Source organism: Hyperolius riggenbachi, chromosome 3 (genome assembly GCF_040937935.1).
Source record: "Hyperolius riggenbachi isolate aHypRig1 chromosome 3, aHypRig1.pri, whole genome shotgun sequence".
Taxonomy (NCBI): Eukaryota; Metazoa; Chordata; class Amphibia; order Anura; family Hyperoliidae; genus Hyperolius; species Hyperolius riggenbachi.
Window position 1 is genome coordinate 155,645,150 of NC_090648.1, and position 24,044 is coordinate 155,669,193.

The 24,044-nt window shown below is 43.7% G+C and overlaps 1 protein-coding gene across 3 annotated transcripts in view; it reads right to left on the minus strand.

Annotated features, from left to right (window-relative positions):
• The window catches only part of MCTP2 (multiple C2 and transmembrane domain containing 2), a 268,191-nt gene that overhangs the window by 230,999 nt on the left and 13,148 nt on the right, over positions 1-24,044 (minus strand). The window contains exon 1 of one of the 3 annotated variants that reach the window (XM_068275142.1): positions 8,740-8,827. The exons of the other annotated variants lie outside the window; for them this stretch is intronic. The gene's annotated coding sequence lies outside the window, so the exon portion shown is untranslated. Of the gene's footprint in view, positions 1-8,739; positions 8,828-24,044 lie in introns of those variants that run through there. 3 annotated transcript variants of the gene reach the window in all.

Sequence of the window (24,044 nt, forward strand, 5' to 3'; positions counted from 1 at the left end):
GTGTATCGAGCCCTATGTGTGTATGGCCCCCTTAAAATGGACCTTAACTCTTGCACAGGACAGAAGGAGAAATGCACATTGTAGGTATTTAGAAACTTTAGGTTCTCTAATGTAGTCTAAGAGTTTAAACTCTCTAATCAAGCGGTTGTAATTTAATCTTCTAGCTGTGTCAGCTGACTGCCACGGCAGAGCAGCTAATTGGTAACACAGGATGTTAACAATATGTCTGCTTCCATGAAAGCAGGAAGTAAACAAACTGCAGATTTTTTTTGCAGAATTTGTACCAGCTGTAACAAAGAAATGTTCTCTTCAAAGGTTACTATGCTGTTGCGTGTCTTTTAGAGCGGAAGTTCTGAGTTCAGGTCCGCTTTAAGCCTTCTGCAGCCTAAAACAGATAACTTGGAAAGCAAAACCAGGACACCCAGGGAATAAAACACATCCTAGCGCTTACCTTGAAACTAATGCATCTTTCTGTTCTTAAAAGGCTGAGTCATATCCGTCGCCATCTGGTCCACTAATGCATCTCATTACGTTACAGGTGCTACAGAACTCTGCTGCACATTACTGGAAAGGTAGCGACAAAAAGCCACTGAACATAAATGGCTTATGACAGGAGATTAAAGGGACTTTTGTAAGGAGGTAAAACACTCATGTGATTAAGCTTTTATGATGGCAGCCACATGCTAGTACCGAAACAGTGACCCTGAAGTGAACTGAACCAACGACAATGCCCTGAATCTCATAGGTCAGGGCCTTACTGACTATATGAAGGCCGGAATACAAAAACACCTCTTTGTGATATATTGCTTTTCACACGTAAAATATAAACATGCCTATCAGCCTGTAAAGCCCAGCTAAATCGTATAGGCCAAATTCTATTAGCAAATCAGGATACAAAGTGATTATAAGCAAAGTTGTATGCTATACAGACTTCCTTTTTCATAAAATTACACACAGTCTCATGCTGCAATTGCTGGGCAAGACAATAAGATGTGGCAAAAAAAGTAGGAACAACCATAAACTACTACTAGTCACATTCGACTCCCTTCCCCAGCCCCCACCTCCACCTCCCTACATCTGAGCTGAAGAGTTTGGCTCAACTGAAACTGCTTTATTCAAAAAGTGATGACACCAAAAGGTAAAGTTAGCCTTGCATCCCCCTGACCTCATTCCTTCTGAGTAATGGCAGCCTCTGGTGTCAGGCACAAACACCTAAGTCAATACAAGTATTACATTTGTATTAGTCATAATAGTATGCATGCCTGACCACATGGGAATTGAAACTGCACTATTGCTGTGACAACAGTTACACTTTAAGGGGAAGTTAACTGTATTGCCACATGACTGGTTCATATGCCTGTACTGTAGCTAAGTAGTTCTGAAGTAAAGACATTTTTAGGTGCAGGTGTATTTTGGACTACCAGGAATATTTGAAAATACAGGTAGACCATTGCATCACATCATACAAACTTCATTTTGAAGGTTTCTTAGGCTTTTTACAAAACAAATGCGAGAAAGAAAACAAAATGCATAAAAGCCTCCAATTAACATGTATTAACATGAATGAATGCAAGTAACGCATTAACCTATACTACATAATTTGTAGGTGTATGATCAGTAATGTAATAGCTACCTGTTGTCCAACACCCTGGAACTATACATCTCCTTACACCCGATAACCTTATGCCCAGAGAAAGCAGAAAAACCTACAGGAATTCCCAGCTTACAACATATGACTCCTTTCACCTCTTATTTGCCATTGCATACAGATAAAGGATTATTCCTGCAACTTATGATGAAGCGGAGGCACAACAACTTTTTTTTTCTTCTTCTTATACTATGATGGTGTTACATTACACAAAAATTTCACACACAAAAGATACAAAGACTGCTTTCAAGTACACATAAAAACACATACCACAAGATACCAGCCCTCAGTCTTGCTTGCTAATTCTAAAAAACATAGGTTCTACAAAAACTCAGAACCTGCTGGGTATGATCCCTGACCATTGTAAATGTAATTAAGGCTCTGGGAAATTTGGGTTCAGGGTAAAGCCAAAGAAATGACTCCCACTGCTCCAGCAAAAGTCCCGGCAGCGTTAGTTACTATTCCCCCTCCAGGCCGCCGTGGGCTCTGGGGTAAGACATAATTCAGCTGCCAGCTATTGCTGGTGGCTAAATGACTCAGTTTTTATAGCAATTTGGGCTCAGTCTTTTGACAGCACCCAAATTACTGACTGAGCGCTGCTATAGCCATAATCTACATTATAGCCTATATCAACACCTGGTGCGCCCAAATTTCCAGCACTGTTTCTGCCCGTTTTGACCTGACCATCTCAAAAGACCTTGCTAAGGTATGGTGATAGGTCATGCAGTGGGTGAAAGGGCAATATAAATAGCTACAAAATTGAATTTGCAGAAGAAAGCAAAGCTTCCCCCCAAAAAGTACCACTGTATATATACAGTAAGTAAAACATAACACTTTAATCTAAACACATTATACAGAAAAGGCATCCGACTCAGCTAAGGATTACATTATGGAGGCAGTCAGATGACTTTTAAACATTTTTAGGATGTGTTTATATTGAGTTTACAAGGTGTAATTAATTCATATACTGTACATACAGTGGTTCTTTTAGCCTAAATTTCCCAGAAGAGGTCTTAACACAAGTTAATATAAGGCCCTCTTTCCACAGGAGGCTGAAGGCGGTAAATTCAAGTTGTGGGGTTTTTTTTTGCGTTGGATAACTCCACATTGTTTCAAATGATGGCATGCGCAGGGTTACAAACTCTGCCATTCAGCCGCCTGTAACTGCAGTCAAAAGACACTCCTGGCCAGCAGATGGCAGCCTGAACTGCCCGAAAGGTGTGCAGTCCAGCCATCTGTGGAAAAGGGGGGGCCTTATATTTTTGGGATGATCAGTTTTCACACTTTTGAACGTCTGACTGGCTGGTCTCAGTCATGTGAGCGAATGCACACTCACACACACCAGTGTGGCTTCCTGTATAGGCCAAATCAGAAGCATAAATGTCACATCATTACCATCAGCAAAATATTGCCAAATCAATCATGTGATGTGTAACTTCTTTAGCAATCATTATCTTTAGTTTCAAGTTCACTCATCATCCTGCCAGATCCATGATTAAAGCAGGCCTGAACTCAGAACGTCCTCTCTGCTCTAAAAAGATACACAACCGCATAATAACCTTTAAAAAAAGTTGTTACAGCTGATACAAATCCTAATATAAATCTGCACGGTTTCTGCTTTCTGATTCATGGAAGCAGACATATTGTTTACAGCCTGTGCTTTCAAATGGGCGTATCTGCCATCTTTGCCATAGGCAGTCATGTGACACAGGAGAGAGATCAGATTACTACTTGTGATTATACACAAATGAGGGGGAATTAGACAGGAATTAGACAGATAGATAGATAAATAGATAGATAGTTTTTGTGCACATTGTTTGCATTACTCTGACAGTAGTTTTGGGTGTTCAGGGAAAATAGGAGTGCACACACCATTCATCAGTCAACAATGATAGTAGTTTTACATCTCAAAAATCAAGCACTTCATCCCCCCCAGAAGATCTGCCAACCTTAGTTCATGCCTTCATTACATCCCGACTGGACTACTGCAATGCTCTCCACACCGGCTTTCCAAAAAAAAGGACTTGTACTGCCTACAGCTGATACAGAATACTGCTGCCAGACTGCTAACCAACCAACCCCGTCACTGCCACATAACGCCAGTCCTGCACTCCCTTCACTGGCTACCTATAGAATGGAGGGTCCTATTCAAGATCGGCCTACTGACATTTAAATCACTACATAATCTGGATCCTAGATACATGAAAGAAAAGGTTACAGCTATGTAGCAATACTGCAATCTCAGATCCACAGGTTCTAATAATCTAGTCATACCCAGAGTCCACTTGGAAACTTTTGGTCCCAGAGCCTTCTGTCATGCTGCTCCTACGTTTTGGCACTCCTTACCTCAGCAGATCGGGACAGCTCCATCCCTGGACGTGTTTAAATCCAGACTGAAAACACACCGGTTCAGTTTGGCATTTGCAGAAATACAACTGGTTGTTGTTTTAACACTTCATCCTACTACCAACTACTGAATCTGAGAGAGTCTAAGTGCTTTGAGTCCTATGGGAGAAAAGCGCTATAGAAATGGTTATTGTATTGTATTTATTCCCAGTTCTCCAGTTCACAAAAACAAAAAAAAGCTATCACTGGTTTTGCAAGAAGGTGCAATTAAAAAATTTCACCAGAGGGCTGATGTATGAAGATTCCCAGTACAATGATGAGATCTGACACAAACACAAGCTTCTGGAGGATGAGACACATGACCTTCCTGGTTTACATAATCTGTAGTGGGTTTTAAGAGGGAACCTAAAGCGAGACTTCCTTATTATTTAAGCAATACTAGTTGCCTGGCTGTCCTGCCGATCTCTATGGCTGCAATAGTGTCTGAATCACACACACACACACACACACACACACACACACACACACACACACACACACACACACACACACACACACACACACACACACACACACACCTAATTCAGTCTGACTTTAGTCAGAGCATCTGATCTGCATGCTAGTTCAGGGTCTATGACTAAATGTATTAAAGGCAGAGGATCAGCAGGACAGCCAGGCAATATGCATTAAGAGGAAATAGATATGGCAGTCTCTCTATACAACTCACTTAGGTTCCCTTTAACTGGGCCACTCCACTATCTATTTATCACAAGGGGGCAACAAACAAGAGACCAATTGTGCAGTCCTAAAAAAAAGATATAAAAAAATAAAAAAAAAAATACTGGCATGGAACTGGCTCTGGAGTTCGACACCTAGCACAGGTGTCGAAATCCAGAGCCAGATCCATGCCAGTATTTATTTTTTTTTATTTTTTTTTAGGACTGCACAATTGGCCTCTTGTTTGTTGCCCCTAAAGCATGATGGGAGAAAAAGCTATTAAAATCATTAGGTAATAAAATAACTCAAGAGCCCTTTTTTCCTCCCTATATAATCATACGGGCAGAAGATAGTATGATGTGCACATATAACTACAGCCAAGCTCTCTATGGTAGAACAACAACAAAGCAAATTGTTCTAAATTTTTCTTCCAAGCCTAGTTTCCAACAGGAATGCCAATAGTTCTATCCTGGGGCATTGTGCAGAGATAATCCGCAGCTGCACTGCTGTGCTAAGACAGGGCGGCTCTGCCAGCAAATTCCACCCTGGTGTGTTACAAATCATCTTAGAAGATAAGGTGTATAATAAAATGTTTTTATTATTGCAGTAGCTGCAGTTATATGTGCCATCTTATCTCATCAGATTATACTACTATATAATCCATCATACATACTGAGGCTGTTAAGGCAGCAGGCAACAACCACTTCAGCTGACAATCAGATATGTGTACGGGACCCGACGACCCCAAATGCCTAACCTGCGAGTGATGCGGATGGATCTACTCAACGCCAATCCCCCCGTCAATCCCTCACCCGCCGTGTGACGTTATGCATGCGTCACTCATCAACCCTCCATCATACGCCTGCATAGCAACACTGCGTGTCGTCAGTTACACAGCTGACGTATGTGCAACCCAGCGACGTCGCCCAACAGGATCAGCTCCTGATCCTCGATGGGCAGTTGGGCATGTGTACGCACCTTTAAGCCCCATCTACACCATACAATTTTTAGTCCGATTCGATCCGACGTGTCCGATCGGGATTCGATTCAATACTATTTGCCATTGCAAAACAATGGCAAAGTCAATTGAATCGAATCCCGATCGGACATGTCGGATTGAATTGTATCGAACAAAAAATATTGTATGGTGTAAATGGTGCTTTAGGGAGGGATCCACTGACAATCACCCACAGGCGTTTTTGAGCCCAGGCAGAACACGGAGTTATCACGCTTTAGTGAATCGAGCCAGAGATGTGAAAAAAAATAAAATCACAGAAGAAAAAGTGAATTGGATTAGACCCACAAACTCTTTGCAATATGAATGATATACATAAGAGCACTTTACGTGCCACTTTTTATTATTATTCAATCACAGAACAAAAACAATAGTGTGATATATAGGAGAACACTTCCCCTCTCTTCAGGCTGCAAAGTTCACAAAAGGTGTCAAACTAACTGGAAAGAACACCGCTGGTGATGTCACAGGAATGCCAAGAATAAAGTGTAGACCCTCTTTCTAAAAAGGGTCTTGTTATTCTCATTGTGTTCCAAGAATCTAGACGGATGAAGAGGAAACTGTTGAAAGAGTAGAAATCCTCAGCTCTGGCCAACTTCTGGTAAAAGATGCCAAACATTTTCTTATCTTCTGTAAATCATACATCAACTATCCTCATGGAGGGAATTCTAAGATTACCTAATGAACGGAGCACGTCTGAACTCAGGCTTGCCATTCAGGTTTCATTACTGGTAGAATGAAAAAGGGCAAAGGTCTCACATTATGAAAGCAAAGACCATAATACGCAAGAATTAAAGTTGACGTTGCGCTCTATGTGAGCTACCAACTCAGTACGTCATGCTGACTTTACATATATTACAGTAAGTCGTAAGGTGTGTTACACGTACATAATTTGTAGAGGATTTAGGAGCCAGTAGACATAAACATGTCCAGTATCCAGCACCATGTAACAGCCACTTTGCATGACTTCTAAATACTCTGTACTTTTGGTGCTTAACACAACTTGCATCTCAAATAAATATGACACTCAGAGATAAACATTGCTGTATCAAATGCAAATGTATTATGTATTCCAACATTAATACAATTCAGTACAAAAGGTATCCCCAAGTATTGCACCAGACCCTTTAAAAATGGAGGCTTTCCCCTGCCAGCTCCACTGGCTCAAAAAAGTTCCTGCTGTACCCACAAATAAACCTTGAACATAACTGTTCATCACAAAGTGCGGCTTGACCCTATAATCACCAGGCACATCACCATGCGCTTGTGCACTAAGTGCTTGGCTGAACAATTAGTGTAACCGCAGGCCAGTCTTTTTTTTAAACACTATTTGATGCTTCAAAAGTTGGATTCTCACTGCAGTACTTAAATGGTCACAGCTCAATAGTAGTTTGCATGCATGCTGCCTTCCACCTGGGACTTTGCTGGCCAGCATGGTACTCACTGGGCTCCACAGGTGTGTTGCACGTACATCATTTCTAGAGGATGTAGGAGCCAGTAGACATAAACATGTCCAGCATCCAGGTACCATTAGCAATTACAGTCCCTCATTCTCTCTGCTCTTATTTATGTTAATTGTTTTAGCATTCAAAGAATTAGGATTGGTTCACACGGACGCCCGCTCCCGTGTTTACTACCGGCATTTGGGACTCACCATACTTTTACCTGCGCTTGCGCGAACGCGGCGCTCCGATCCAGGTTTCCCCGTCGTTTGAGGCGACCCTGGACACTATATGTAGCTTCTCAGGTCCGGTAACCGCCGTGGCTAGTACACCCCTGTGGGGACAAAAAGCCAAACGCAACAGAAAGCCACCAAAAGCCAGAACGCGTTACCGCCGAGACGCCGCAAATGAGATGCCACCCGGAAGTCGGGCAGACATCCATCTGAACCAGTCCTAATGCTGGGTACACACGATACATTTTTCAGCTCGATTTTCCATCCAATCGTTTTTTTCCGCTTGATTCTCTTATCTTCCGTTTGTTTTGCTTATCTTTTTCTATTCACTTCTTTGAGAAATCGATCCAAAAAACAATTGGAAGGAATATCGGACATGTCGGAAGTTATCCATCGAACCCATCTATCGAGCGGAAAAATGTATAGTGTATTCCCAACATTACACAACAGTCTTATCTGTATGCAGATGAAGGACCGGAATAGCAAGAATGCAGACTGGCTCTCCTAAAAAGTAAACAGAAACAAATAAGTTATCAATGAGAAAAAACACTCATTGATTATTATTAATGAGAAAACACTGCTGATGACAAAACAAAGCTGAAAAGTTTAAATATTCATCATTTCATTTTTGTTGGGAGCTGAGTGAACCAGATTTTATATTACACTAAAATGGATGTTGAGCTAGCCTCAGAGATTCAATTTACCCCCTACATTGAAAATAGGAATATTACACTGCAGGGAGGTTGTATATCTAATAGGTAAAGTTAGGTTAAACATCTCACTGTCGTTTGCTGCTTCCCCTTATGTATGTTTAGTTTCCATACTGAGTAATAACATTCTGATTTATTTTATTTTTTTATCTCTTCTCTGCTGTCAGAAGTCTCAGTCTTACAACTTCAGCATTTTTCAATGACCGAATCATCATTCTTTTCCAGCAGCTAGCAGAGAAAAGCTGACAGTCGGCAAAGGGGAATCGCATGTGTTGTGCGATAAAAAGCAACAGTGTCTTTCTTTTTTACCTGTGGTGGAAAACCGCACATTGCTCCCAGTGCTCTGCTTGTGCATTGGGAAACATTATGCGAGTTTCTGCATTGGGGTAAATTCCCATGATTTTTGCCAAGTGTGACCCTAGCCTTACAGTGAAAAAAAAAAAAGGAAAGAGGAACATAGGCATGTTCCAAGCAGGATTGGTACTTTACATATACATTATCTCATCATGCTGCACGTCACTGCAAGTACACTTAAATCATGTTTAGAGAATCTCTTCAGAGATTGGACATAAAACGTATTGCTTACATCTGATTAATGAACATCACCATGCTATAGCTGCATACTCACCTGAAGATGTCCTCCCCAGCTCTGTCCACCCAAGGGATCGGATATCAATCCATGCCGGGCAATACTGTGCTATTTCTACTACAGTGCTACATATCAGGCCGACACAAATCACAAAGCTACAGACAGCTCATCTCAGCCCTGTACAGACCATGAAATACTGAGAACATCAGATCATTGCGGCTCATCTTAATGGCTGGATTAAAGAGGAAAAGAAAACAATCAAGCATGAAATCTTCGACTGCCAATCAAAATGTATTTAAATCCAACTGGATGAGGGAAATGATTCACATTTGTGAGGCTTAATCACTTCTTATCCTTTTCTGTGGTTTGCTGCAATATTGGGAAGACAGATTGCCCAGCAAGCTCATGGTGAAATTGAACTCCTAGGAGTGTGTAAGGGGGCGAAAGATCAAAAAGCCTCCTTACTAAAATGCGATGCAAAACAGAAGATCCTGTACATGGAATATATACATGAATCTGGCTGTCACTCGCTATAGCTCTTGCCTGCCAGTTTATTTTCTGCGAGTTCATTGCTGCAATTACTGGCCAGGAAAAGTCCACACCCAGCTAACTTCAGGATTAGTGGGACTACAAAGATGCAAATCACAATGCTTATCTGTCACAAAGCAAAACATCTACTGTAGGACAACTATGCAGCCTGGCCTACAAGCACCTCCTGGTCCACAGCTAATGATTCTGCTGCAGCCCAGCCTTTCACGTCCCACACTTCGTTCCTGCAGCCACTTGTATTCTCTTCAATGCAAGTGGATGCAGTACCAAAATACAGGCACCTCTATCGACCAGTAGCACAGCTCCCCGCTTGTGTGAGCAGCACAAGTAAAGCTAGCCACACAGGTCCTTCGGTGTTAGGAGAATACTGATGGAACCTTAGCAATGCAACTTTATGGGCCACTAATCTACCAAATCTGAAAGGAGCTTTCTCACATCTCAGGTACCTATAAAAAGGTGAGTTATATAATGTAAACATTGTATTATCGATGCAGGCTCCACATGATGCTTAGCATGCTTAGGTGCAGTACCAGATTTACCATAAGGCACTGTAGGCATGTGCCTACAGGCGTCTGATGATGGAGGGGTGGCTCTTTCTCCTCCCCTAGCGCCTCCCTCCTTCCCTATGTTGTATCCCGAGCAAGACGTAAATGAGAGTTTACTCACCAGTCTCTCGGCATTCCACTGAGGAGATCTCCTTTCAGTCGGGGCACCATTAGCTATGGGTGGCAAGGGAGTTAAGAAGTGACAACCGGGCCAGCCAGCACACTTGCGGTGCAGTTCGGTGGGGGTTTGTAGGTTCATGATGGGTGAAGTCTAGGGTGCTAGGACATCTGTGCCTATAGGCTCCTGTGATGTAAATCTGGGCCTGTGCCTGTGACACCTGAATAACTATTTTAGGGCCCTTTACCACAGGCGGCTAAACTGCGTGCTCAATGAGCAGCTGCCAGACAGCAGCAGGCAGTTGTGAGAGTTCGACAGTCTTTACACTGCCTATCAAATTCTTGTGAAAAAGGGACTCCGAACAGTAGATAAAAATCTGTACCTACCGGGGGTTTCCTCCAGCCCACCGTAGGCCACGAGGTCCCCCAGCGTGGCTCCTCTCCCAGTCCCGCTGGCGACTTCATTACTGGCGACACCTGGGCCGAGTGTCTGCCCAACACTTCCTGAACAGTGACGTTCCACATCACCACGCCAGCCGGCATGACAGTCTTGCATCTGCACGGTTCAGAGTAAAAAAAAGCGGAACTGGGAGAGGAGCCAACAGGCCTACGGTGGGCTGGAGGAAACCCCCAGTAAGTACCAATTTCATTTTTATCTACTGCTCAAGGTCCCGTTAAGAAGGAACCCGAGGTGTGAGATCTGTGAAAGTTGCCATTTCCTTTTAAACAATACCAGTTGCCTGGCAGTCCTACAGATCTTTCTGGTCAGTAGGGTAAATGCCACACCTAAAACAAACATGCAGCTAATCTTGTCAGATTTGTCAGACATCTGACTTGCATGTTTGTTCATATTCTGTGGCTTAAGGGCCCGTTTCCACTGGCCACATTGCTGTCAGGCGGTGGCCGCACCGTACCGCATACAACTGCACGTACTCCCTGTCGTGCAGTGGCTCAATACAATCACTATGGGAACCGCATGCGGACTGCGGGAAACTGCAGTATGCCATCCATAAATGTAGCCGCATCGCATTGTATCGCAACCGGAAATTTGCGTCAATGGAAACGTTCCCTCTGACTGCAGTTTCAATTTGATGCGGCGATCGCACCGCACCGTAGTGGAAACGGGCCCTAAAGTATTAGAGGCAGAGGATCAGCAGAACAGCCAGGCAATGTGCATTATTTAAAAGGAAATAATCATGTCAGCCTCCATATCCCTCTCACCTTGGGTTTCCTTTCAAACAGAAAAATTATATATACAGTATATGAAGAAGTATTTACAAAACTATAAATCAAATATTAGGGGATACAAACGCAAAAAGAAAAAGAAACCCCTCTGCATGTGTTTTGAGTCATGGTACTGGCTGTGTGGTTTTACATTTCTTTCTTGCATAAAGAGGCCCCGGTTTCTCATGCCAGCGCTGATCCCTGCCTGTGTACAGCTCTTGGAAAGTGCTGTTTATGCTTTTCTGTAAACACGTTCCACAGTCACACTCGCAGCAAACAGCAGCTAGGAACATACCTCCTAACATGTTTACCAAACACTGCTGCAAGTAGTTTACTAAACAACATCACAACCAAATTATTATAAAAGCTGAGGAAGTCCGTGCAATGCTATGGCTGTATTGACTAAAAATTAATAACTAACAAAATTCCAGTGGGGGTAAGAGATGGAAACTGGAACGCTCACAAAACTGTACCGTCAGCTGCAACCTAAATCCCGGGGCTCTGCGCTGTACATGAAGCAGCCTCAGCTACACAGAAAAGCTTGTGCAGGTGGAAGAGTAACTATAGAATGCAAACAGCCACTTACCCAGCGGTTACAAATAGCAAAGTTTATGCAAAACTCTGCATTCTTTGTAGCAATTCAAGAAAAAGGAGGAAAGGCCACCTACCTACTACAAACAAAGGAATACACAGTCAATATAAACACAATGGTTTTTTTTCTAGCACAGCTCTGAACTTTTCTGCAGAGTACATGCACTCAATGCATTATAAGAAGTATAATTTGACCATGTAGCAACAGGTCTAACGAGAAGCTTCAGCCAATAAAGTTATCCTGAGGCGAAAATCCCATGACAGAGCAAAATGTGAATTTTTTTTTGTTTGTTTTTTTAACTGCAAAAGTTCTTGTCTAGCGTATATTCTGATATCTATTTTAGATGTGCCACTTGTCCCACCCCCTCCATTCTGCTTTCTACCTGCAGATTCTGCTCCCAGCACTGGTCATGTGATACTGGGGGCAGGATGAGTGGACAGCCGCAATACTATGGAAAATTAATTTATTTGCCATAATTACTTTTACAGTTTCTGGCTGTCCAGGCCTCACAGCCTTGAAGGTGTTCGACTCCCATTGCTCTAACTGGCAGATCCATCCACGCCTACTGGTTGTTTTCTGAGCTTCAACAATCTCCAGACTCAGTACAAAGAGCTAAGCAGTTACAAGTAGATCACTACTTTTTATTTATTATTATTACAACAACAGATGGGGATACTTTATTGTATTGCCTAAATGTGTTTTTGTGAAGACAACAAGATTTCTGCCAATAAAAATCTGACTAATTTGCTTCTGGAATTTGCAGCAACTCACACGTAGGGGTGATCAAGAAGATGCAAATTTTTCCAGACCGATTATTTTAAACCCAGGTTTAAATTGATTGGTCCATTTTCAAGCTGCATACATTTGCATTAAAATGTGCATACATTTGCATCCATTCAGAAGAATTTGCATAGCTTTGATCGTCCCTACTCACATGTCATATCAAATGGACCTATAGCTGCTCCATTTCAATAGCACCCGAATGGTGCACGTGGGAAGCAAACAGGACGCTGAACTGCCCGATGAGCGCAGTTCAGCCATCCATCTGAAAGAAGCCTAAGGCAGGTCCCTTTTCCACCAGCAAGCCGATTACATGCTCCGTTTTTTGCGATTGTTCAAAAAGCAGCTTTTTCCCACTTGCCGCAATTGCGCCAAGCATCTGTCGAGAATGAAACACGATTGCGCCAAGAATCCTGCAGGTTGGTGATTGTGTTCGGGAAAACAAATAATTGCAATAGTGGAAAATTAGCACCGCAATGTACATATTATTGCGGTGCTCACTGCAATCAGAAAACGGCTGCTATTCACTATTTGAAGCGGATCCCAGCTAGTGGAAAAGGGCCCTTCTTGGATTTGCCGCATGCATGCGTGCGTGCGTGCTAGCTAGCAGGTGCGTTTTGCCGCAGTCGTAGCTTGTAAACGGACTAGAGCATGGGCGAGTGAATTTATTCGACAAGCTCTTGTCAAATATGCCCAGAGGGTCCCCGCGCTGGATCGTGTTGTGGACTAAGATGGAGGAGCCTCTGAACTATCCAGAGGCTTTCCTTTGCTGAGGTAAATATCTGTCTTTTGCTATTTTCCTCGCAGGTACACTGCTTCATAGACCTAAATAAGCTTTGCAACTGTGTGCATACTGTTCACACATTAAGGGGAACATCTCTGCCTGAGCCATAGCTTTAATTATACACCTAGCATGTATATGCAAATAATCATTCAAGGAAGGAGTGGGGGGAGAGCATTACTTAAGTTTCCTTACATGACTATACAAATAATTTAGCGTATTAGTTGACTAATAGGTGGTGCCTTACAGTTTATCACATATAATAACTTCCCTCCTCCACAGGCATGAGGCAGCATAAACAGACCACATAACAGGTTCTTAGCCAATGTCCTCTGATCTTGCCTCACTGACATGGTGTGCGCTTCCTGTCAGGCAGCGCAGGAAGTTTAGACTATCTACACACGGTGTCAAGATTGATCATTTTCTCAGAGGGCAACTGCAAGCACATAGTGAAACTACCAGCATGTTACAACTGAACCTGTCAGGGCAGCCCTTGTGTCAGACAGAGCAAGGCAGACATGTCTCGGCTGCCAGAGGCAGCACTCACCCCAGGGCTGAAAATTATTCTGCAGAACCCCTCCTCTGCACTCCAGGCAATGCCACTTCCCATCACAAAATGCAAGCTGGGGCTGTGACGTGTAAAAGACGTCCTCACAGGTTGTCTTGAAAAAGACCAAGTTGTTTTCAAGCTTGCGGAAAAATTGTATTTGTAATTACTGCTGTGCAGATTTACTCAGGAAAAAGTTCTACATGTAACCATTCTTTTAAGTACTGTAAATCTGAGATGAATGGGAGAAAAGGATTTTTACTGACCCCGATAATCTACCAGCTCCCTCTGTGTCCTACCAGTCATTGTCCTGAAGTCAGCGATCCACTGCGTATGCACAGTTCCAAACCACACGCCGCCTCCATCGCTCCCATGTCCGGACGCACAAGCACAGTTACATTCATAAGTGACTACTATCGCGAAAAATAGTAACATTTAAAATACATGTAAACTCAAACAAATTACAAACAAACAAGTATGTTTCTTCCACATTAAAAATGAGCCATAAATTACTTTTCTCTCATCTTGCAGTCACTAACAGTAGGTAGTAGAAAATCTGACAGAACCGACAGGTTTTGGTTTAGTCCATCTCTTCATGGGGGATACTAAGCATGGCCTTTATTTTTTATAAAGACACCCCTTCAAAAGGATTTATATAATGATGCTGGCCAGCCTCCGTGCTCGCTACGCATTGTTTTTGCGGTTGGACGGAGCAACTGCCATTCACTAAGGCCTAGTGCACACCAGAGCGGTTCTGCTGCGGTTTGCGATCTGCTTGCGGGTGCGGATCCGCTAGGGTAATGTATTTCAATGGGCTGGTGCACACCAGAGCGGGAGGCGTTTTGCAGAAACGCATACTCCCGGGCTGCTGCAGATTTTGGATTGCGGATTCGTTTCTGCCTCAATGTTAAGTATAGGAAAAACGCAAACCGCTCTGAAAAACGGCACTTCAGAGCGGTGTGCCAGGCGTTTTTTGTTACATTAGCTGTTTAGTAACAGCTTTACTGTAACAATACATGAAATCTACTACACCAAAAACGCTTCACAAAACCGCAAAATGCTAGCTGAAACGCTACAGAAAAAGAAGAAAAAGTGTTTCAAAATCTGCTAGCATTTTGCAGATCTGCTAGCGTTTTTTGGTGTGCACCAGGCCTTGGTGCTTTTAACAATAAGGAAAACCCTGAGAATACCCCATGCAGAGATGAGCTAATCCAAAACCTGCCAGTTCTGTCAGATTTCTACTACCTACTGAAAGTGGCAGCAAGATAGGAGAAAAGTAATTCATATTTTATAAAAGTAATTTAGAGCATATTACTCTGGAAGATATTTACTTAGTTGTGTGTTTGCATGAATTTAAAATTTAAAAATTTTCGCGATAGTGGTACTTTAATGAACTGGGCATGCGTAGAACGCTCTCACCCAAGTGTGTGAGCGGCCGGGATCGTGTATGCGCAGTACTTTGTCTCTGGGTTCAATTTTCAAGCGTTTCTTCACGGATGGTCCTAAAAGACAACTGTAAGGAGAGGGATATGGAGGCTGCCATATTTATTTACTTTTAAACAATACCAGTTGCCTGGCTATTTTGCTGACCCTCTGCCTCTAATGCTGGGAATACACCATGAGATTTTTTGGCAGATAGATGGTTCGATAGATAATTTCCGACAGGTCCGATCTGATTTTTGATCTTTTTTTCTGATCAATTTCTCATAGAAGTGAATGGAAATCGATCTGAAATTTGATCGTACAGTAAATCTGCTAAAAAAATCTCATCGTGTATTCTCAGCATAAGGTCTGGAACCCACTACAAGTCGCAAATTGCTATAGCTAGTGTTTTGTAAGCGATTTCATGAGCAATTTGATGATTTTTGTAGCGATTTTAAAAAGTGTAAGCTTTTTGCCAGCAATTGTGATAGCAGTTTGCGATTCTAATTCTGATTGGTCCTTTCAAATTATTATAATTTATTTTAGAGTTTGCAGTCATTTAAAAAAAAAAAATCACACACAAATTGCTATGTCTAGCAATTCATGAGCAAATTGCCCGCGCTTCAATACTTTACATTGTAGCGCAAACGCTCCCAAAATTATGCATGTCCTGTGATTTTGCTAATCGCATTGGCTACCACTGCAGCCAAATAAATCAGAAGGGCTGCCAGGCAACTGGTATTGTTTAAAAGGAAATAAATATGGCAGCCTCCATATTCTTCTCCTTACAGTTGTCCTTTAAGGCTGCTTACACACCAAGACGTTACAGGCGCACGTTAGTGCGCCTGTAACGCTCCCCCAACGCACAGCAATGTAACACAAGTGGGCTGTTCACACAGCCCACGTTGCGTTACATGTAATGCTGCACGTTCTCCGCAAAGTGCAGCATGCTACGGCGTTGGAGCGGCTATAGCCGCGTTAGACTGTTTTGCACATGCGCAGTGGGGGGCGGAGAGGAGGCGGGGAGAGCCAGCTACAGTAGCCGCGCACATGGCTACTTAATATTCACTGCACTGGCGGGCGCTGATTGGCCGGCGGGACCACGTGATGCGGAGTGTCTCGCTCCGCATCACGTGGTCCTGCTGGCCAATCAGCGCCACTCTGGGAGACATTATAGGAATCGAGCCGCCTAACGCGGCTCACTCTACCGTCGGCTCTTGCAGCACCATACATTGTGTTAGGTGCACGTTATGCGACCTTAACGTGGCACCTAACGCAACGTCTTGGTGTGCAAGAAGCCTAAAGAGACTGTAGATCCTATCCCTGTCCTATGGTGGTCTTGCTCTGGTCTCTGGCTTCCTTTCCCTTTTCCAGTGGGCGGTGCTTGAGCGCTGCCACCGTGGGACGGGGGAAGCCCGATAGGATCCAGAAGCTTCCCCCTACCGAGGTGATTACCCCCCAGGGGAACTTTTTGTTAATACAGGTCCTCTTTAACTGAAAAATAGCATGGCCTTTGACTGACACACACACACACACACACACACACACACACACACACACACACACACACACACACACACTACATGATAGGGCCTCCACATTATTAGTACATTATCTTATCATGTACCTAATTGACATGAATGTATGTGTTTCCATGGCACTTTAGATTACTTGAACCTTTGTAATGGTAACCAAGCATTTTCCAATCACATAATTAGCTTTTTCATGACCGTTACTGTGCATATAGGGCAACAACACTAGCACTCAGGCGTTTCACACACTGCAACATCTTGCTAGCATTCAGTGGTACTCTACAGTATATCACTAAATGCTGTACTATATCTAGCCGAATACTGGGGCACTTTAACCACTTGAGGACCGCCCCCAGCCGATGGGCGGCGGCAAAGTCCGGGCCCAAACGACCGCAATACGCCCATCGGCGGGGGCGGCTGCGGGAGTGGCTATGCGGCGATCGCGTCATTCGTGACGCGATCAGCCGCCGGGGACTGGCTCCGCCCACCGCTCGTAGTAACCCGCCGGCCGTTCGGAAGCGCCGGCGGGTTACTAGCACCCGGATCGCCGCTGCACATATGTATAATAGGCTTTGTAATGTATACAAAGCCTATTATACTGGCTGCCTCCTGCCCTGGTGGTCCCAGTGTCCGAGGGACCACCAGGGCAGGCTGCAGCCACCCTAGTCTGCACCCAAACACACTGATCTGCCCCCCCCCCGCCCACTGATCGCCCACAGCACCCCTCAGACCCCCCCCTGCCCACCCCCCAGACCACTGTTTGCACCCAGTCACCCCCCTAATCACCCATCAATCACTCCCTGTCACTATCTGTCAACGCTATTTTTTTTTTATCCCCCCCCCCCCTGCCCACTGCCCCCTCCTGATCACCCCCCACCCCCCACCCCTCATATTCTCCCCAGACCCCCCCCCCAGACCCCCCCCCCCCCCGTGTACTATATGCATCTATCCCCCCTGATCACCTGTCAATCACCTGTCAATCACCCGTCAATCACCCGTCAATCACCCGTCAATCACCCGTCAATCACCCGTCAATCACCCGTCAATCACCCGTCAATCACCCCCTGTCACTGTCACCCATCAATCAGCCCATAACCTGCCCCTTGCGGGCAATCTGATCACCCCCCCACACCAATAGATCGCCCGCAGATCCGACATCAGATCACCTCCCAAATCCATTGTTTACATCTATTCTCTCCTCTAAACACCCACTAATTACCCATCAATCACCCATCAATCACCCCCTATCACCACCTGTCACTGTTACCCATCAGATTAGACCCTAATCTACCCCTTGTGGGCACCCAATCACCCGCCCACACGCTCAGATTGCCCTCAGACCCCCCCTTATCAATTCGCCAGTGCAATATTTACATCTGTTATTCCCTGTAATAACCCACTGATCACCTGTCAATCACCTATCAATCACCCCCTGTCACTGCCACCCATCAATCACCCCCTGTCACTGCCACCCATCAATCAGCCCCTAACCTGCCCCTTGCGGGCAATCTGATCACCCACCCACACCAATAGATCGCCTGCAGATCCGACATCAGATCACCTCCCAAGTGCAGTGTTTACCTCTCTTCTCTCCTCTAAACACCCACTAATTACCCATCAATCACCCCCTATCACCACCTGTCACGGTTACCCATCAGATTAGACCCTAATCTGCCCCTTGCGGGCACCCAATCACCCGCCCACACCTCAGAACGTCCTCAGACCCCAGCCCTGATCACCTCGCTAGTGCATTGCTTGCATCTATTTCCCCCCTCTAATCACACCTTGAGACACCCATCAATCACCTCCTGTCACCCCCTAGCACACCTACCCATCAGATCAGGCCCTAATTTGCCCTGTGTGGGCTCCTGATCACTCGGCCAAACCCTCAGATCCCCCTCAGACCCCCTTCCGATCACCTCCCCAGTGCATTGATTGCATCTATTTTCCCCTCTAACCGCCCCCTGAGACACCCATCAATCACCTCCTGTCACCCCCCTAGCACTCCTATCCATCAGATCAGGCCCAAAACATCCTGTCATCTAAGAGGCCACCCTGCTTATGACCGGTTCCACAAAATTTGCCCCCTCATAGACCACCTGTCATCAAAATTTGCAGATGCTTATACCCCTGAACAGTCATTTTGAGAAATTTGGTTTCCAGACTACTCACAGTATTGGGCCCGTAAAATGCCAGGGCAGTATAGGAACCCCACAAGTGACCCCATTTTAGAAAGAAGACACCCCAAGGTATTCTGTTAGGTGTATGATGAGTTCATAGAAGATTTTATTTTTTGTCAAAAGTTAGCGGAAATTGGATTTTTATTGTTTTTTTTCACAAAGTGTCATTTTTCACTAACTTGTGACAAAAAATAAAATCTTCTATGAACTCACCATACCCCTAACGGAATACCTTGGGGTGTCTTCTTTCTAAAATGGGGTCACTTGTGGGGTTCCTATACTGCCCTGGCATTTTAGGGGCCCTAAACCGTGAGGAGTAGTCTAGAAAACAAATGCCTCAAAATGACCTGTGAATAGGACGTTGGGCCCCTTAGCGCACCTAGGCTGCAAAAAAGTGTCACACATGTGGTATCGCCATACTCAGGAGAAGTAGTATAATGTGTTTTGTGGTGTATTTTTACACATACCCATGCTGGGTGGGAGAAATCTCTCTGTAAATGGACAATTGTGTGTAAAAAAAATCAAAAATGTGTCATTTACAGAGATATTTCTCCCACCCAGCATGGTTATATGTAAAAATACACCACAAAACACATTATACTACTTCTTCTGAGTACGGCGATACCACATGTGTGACACTTTTTTGCAGCCTAACTGTGCTAAGGGGCCCAAAGTCCAATGAGTACCTTTAGGATTTCACAGGTCATTTTGAGACATTTGGGTTCAAGACTACTCCTCACGGTTTAGGGCCCCTAAAATGCCAGGGCAGTATAGGAACCCCACAAGTGACCCCATTTTAGAAAGAAGACACCCAAGGTATTCTGTTAGGTGTATGATGAGTTCATAGAAGATTTTATTTTTTGTCACAAGTTAGCGGAAATTGATATGTATTGTTTTTTTTTTTCACAAAGTGTCATTTTCCGCTAACTTGTGACAAAAAAAAAAATCTTCTATGAACTCACCATACTCCTAACAGAATACCTTGGGGTGTCTTCTTTCTAAAATGGGGTCACTTGTGGGGTTCCTATACTGCCCTGGCATTTTAGGGGCCCTAAACCGTGAGCAGTAGTCTAGAATCCAAATGCCTCAAAATGACCTGTGAATAGGACGTTAGGCCCCTTAGCGCACCTAGGTTGCAAAAAAGTGTCACACATGTGGTATCGCCGTACTCAGAAGAAGTAGTATATTGTGTTTTGGGGTGTATTTTTACACATACCCATGCTGGGTGGGAGAAATCTCTCTGTAAATGGACAATTGTGTGTAAAAAAAATCAAACAATTGTCATTTACAGAGATATTTCTCCCACCCAGCATGGGTATGTGTAAAAATACACCCCAAAACACATTATACTACTTCTCCTGAGTACGGCGGTACCACATGTGTGGCACTTTTTTGCACCCTAAGTGCGCTAAGAGGCCCAAAGTCCAATGAGTACCTTTAGGATTTCACAGGTCATTTTGCGACATTTGGTTTCAAGACTACTCCTCACGGTTTAGGGCCCCTAAAATGCCAGGGCAGTATAGGAACCCCACAAATGACCCCATTTTAGAAAGAAGACACCCCAAGGTATTCCGTTAGGAGTATGGTGAGTTCATAGAAGATTTTATTTTTTGTCACAAGTTAGCGGAAAATGACACTTTGTGAAAAAAAACAATTAAAATCAATTTCCGCTAACTTGTGACAAAAAAAAAAAATCTTCTATGAACTCATCATCCTCCTAACGGAATACCTTGGGGTGTCTTCTTTCTAAAATGGGGTAATTTGTGGGGTTCCTATACTGTCCTGGCATTTTAAGGGCCCTAAACCGTGAGGAGTAGTCTTGAAACGAAATTTCTCAAAATGACCTGTGAAATCCTAAAGGTACTCATTAAACTTTGGGCCCCTTAGCGCAGTTAGGGTGCAAAAAAGTGCCACACATGTGGTATCGCCGTACTCAGGAGAAGTAGTATAATGTGTTTTGGGGTGTATTTTTACACATACCCATGCTGAGTGGGAGAAAGATCTCTATAAATAGACAATTGTGTGTAAAAAAAATTAAACAATTGTCATTTACGGAGATATTTCTCCCACCCAGCATGGGTATGTGTAAAAATACACCCCAAAACACATTATACTACTTCTCCTGAGTACGGCAATACCACATGTGTGGCACTTTTTTGCAGCCTAACTGCGCTAAGGGGCCAAAAGTCCAATGAGCATCTTTAGGCTTTACAGGGGTGCTTACAATTAGGCACCCCCCAAAATGCCAGGACAGTGAACACACCCCACAAATGACCCCATTTTGGAAAGTAGACACTTCAAGGTATTCAGAGAGGAGCATAGTGAGTCTGTGGCAGATTTCATTTTTTTTTGTCGCAAGTTAGAAGAAATGGAAACTTTTTTTTTTTCTTTTTTTTGTCAGAAAGTGTCATTTTCCGCTAACTTGTGACAAAAAATAAAATCTTCTATGAACTCACCATGCCTCTCACTGAATACTTTGGGATGTCTTCTTTCCAAAATGGGGTCATTTGGGGGGTATTTGTACTATCCTGGAATTTTAGCCCCTCATGAAACCTGACAGGTGCGCAGAAAAGTCAGAGATGCTTGAAAATGGGAAAATTCACTTTTGGCACCATAGTTTGTAAACGCTATAACTTTTACCCAATCCAATAAATATACACTGAATGTTTTTTTTTTTATCAAAGACATGTAGCAGAATAACTTTCGCGCTCAAATGTATAGGAAATTTTACTTTATTTGAAAAATGTCAGCACAGCAAGTTAAAAAAGTCATTTTTTTGCCAAAATTCATGTCTTTTTTGATGAATGAAATAAAAACTAAAACTCGCAGCAGCAATCAAATAGCAGCAAAAGAAAGCTGTATTAGTGACAAGAAAAGGAGGTAAAATTCATTTAGGTGGTAGGTTGTATGACCGAGCAATAAACCGTGAAAGCTGCAGTGGTCTGAATGGAGAAAAAGGCTCTGGTCCTTAAGGGGCGAAAAGACTGTGGTCCTGAAGTGGTTAAACAGCAACACTACATGCCGGGCACAGATGTGGCTTTGCTGACAATCCTGCCAGGTATCACTGAATACAGAATTGACCGCCATAGGAGTCATTGGAAAATGCATACAGCACCAGTGGTGTCAGTAGCAATCACCTCAGTTAAAGGGACACTTAAAGGGACTCCGAGCAGTGCAGAAACTATGGAAAGACGCATATAATTTTAAAGCTCTCTTTCTCCTCTTTCCAATGATCTATAACCTGCCGCCCTACGCATTTTAGTTTTCGCTATTTTTGCGATTGAAATCGCGGCCGCGGCAATTTCAATCGCGAAATTAGAGAAAACTAAAAGGCGTAGGGCGACGATTTAGGTGTCACCAGAAAGAGGAGAATGAGAGCTTTAAAATGATCTCCATCTTTCCATAGTTACATTGTATTACACAGGGCGATTTTTTCCTAAAGTCAGCAGCTCCATTCTGCTAAATGGAGCTGCTGACACTGGGGAAAGTGTCGTCCTGTGTAATACAAGTAACTATGGAAAGATGGATATCATTTTAAAGCAGTGTTGCCAACTCATCCCTTTAATTACTGACACATCTAAGTTATACAGGTTCTGGGGCTATTTGCACATAATCAGTGCTTTAACTGCATCTACCTAGCCCCAAAACCTGTATAATTCCTATGTGTTAGTAATTAAAGGGATGAGTTGGCAACACTGTTTTAAAGCACTCTTTCTCCTCTTTCTGGCGACCCCTAAATCGTCACCCTACGCCTTTTAGTTTTCTCAAATTTCGCAATTGAAATCGCGGCCGCGGCAATTTCAATCGCGAAAATAGCGGAAACTAAAAGGCGTAGGGCGGCGGGTTATATATCATTGGAAAGAGGAGAAAGAGAGCTTTAAAATGATATGCATCTTTCCATAGTTTCTGCACTGCTCGGAGTCCCTTTAAGCCAGGAATCAGTTTTACTTTCCTTCTACCAGCCCCCTCCAGCTACCCTGTGCGCTGGCAGTCACTCACGGAACCTCCGGTCCCCCGCCGCCAGCTAGTTTCGTTTTCGCTGACAGGCCCGACAGGCCTAGCCACGCTTTTTTTTTTTTTCGCATTCCCATATGCAATTGAGGACGGGAATATTATTTATTATTTATTTATTTATTGTATTTATAAAGCGCCAACATATTACGCAGCGCTGAACATGAAGAATACGTGTGGCCAGGCCTGCTCAGGCGTAGAAGGCCCGCCAACTCCCTGTCAGCAAAAACAAAACTAGCTGGCGGCGGGGTACTGGAGGATCCGTGAGTGACTGCAAGGGCACGGGATGCCTGCAGGGGGCTGGTAGAAGCCCCAGGCAAGTAAAACTGATTTTTTTTATTCCCGGTTTAAGTGTCCCTTTAAAGGGCAACTGAAGTGAGAGGAATATGGAGAGAGGAATATGGAGGCTGCCATATTTATTTCCTTTTAAACAGTGCCAGTTGCCTGGCAGCCCTGCTGATCTATTTGGCTGCAGTAGTGTCTGAATAACACCAGAAACAAGTATGCAGCTAATCTTATCAGATCTGACAATAATGGCAGGAACACCTAATCTGCTGCATGTTCGGGGTCTACGGCTAAAAGTATTAGAGGCAGAGGATCAGCAGAATCCTCAGTATTACCAGGCAACTGGTAATACTTCAATAGAAATAAATATGACAGCCTCCATATCCCTTTCATTTCAGTTGTCCTTTAAAAAAGAGAAACTGTCAACCATACGATCTAAAAAAAAAAACAAACCAAAAAAAACAAAAACACATATATAAGTAGATAAATACTTGTTCTACTTACATATGTAATGCACTGTCCACATTTTAATTTTTCTATAGTAATTCTCCATTTTAATTGTGTCTATCTTGAAGTCTATCTTGATGTAATTTCCTCCCTTACTCTCGTCTGCCTGATTGTGTATACATTGCCCGCCCTCCTACCAGTCTTCAGGCACTCCCACCCAGCTCTGCAATAGAAAGTGCATCGTCTCAGCATGAGAAATATTGGCCAGAGAGGAACAGAGGTGTGGGAAGGGAAAAAAGGAGGGAAAGAGGCTTCAGCCAATCAGGCTGAAT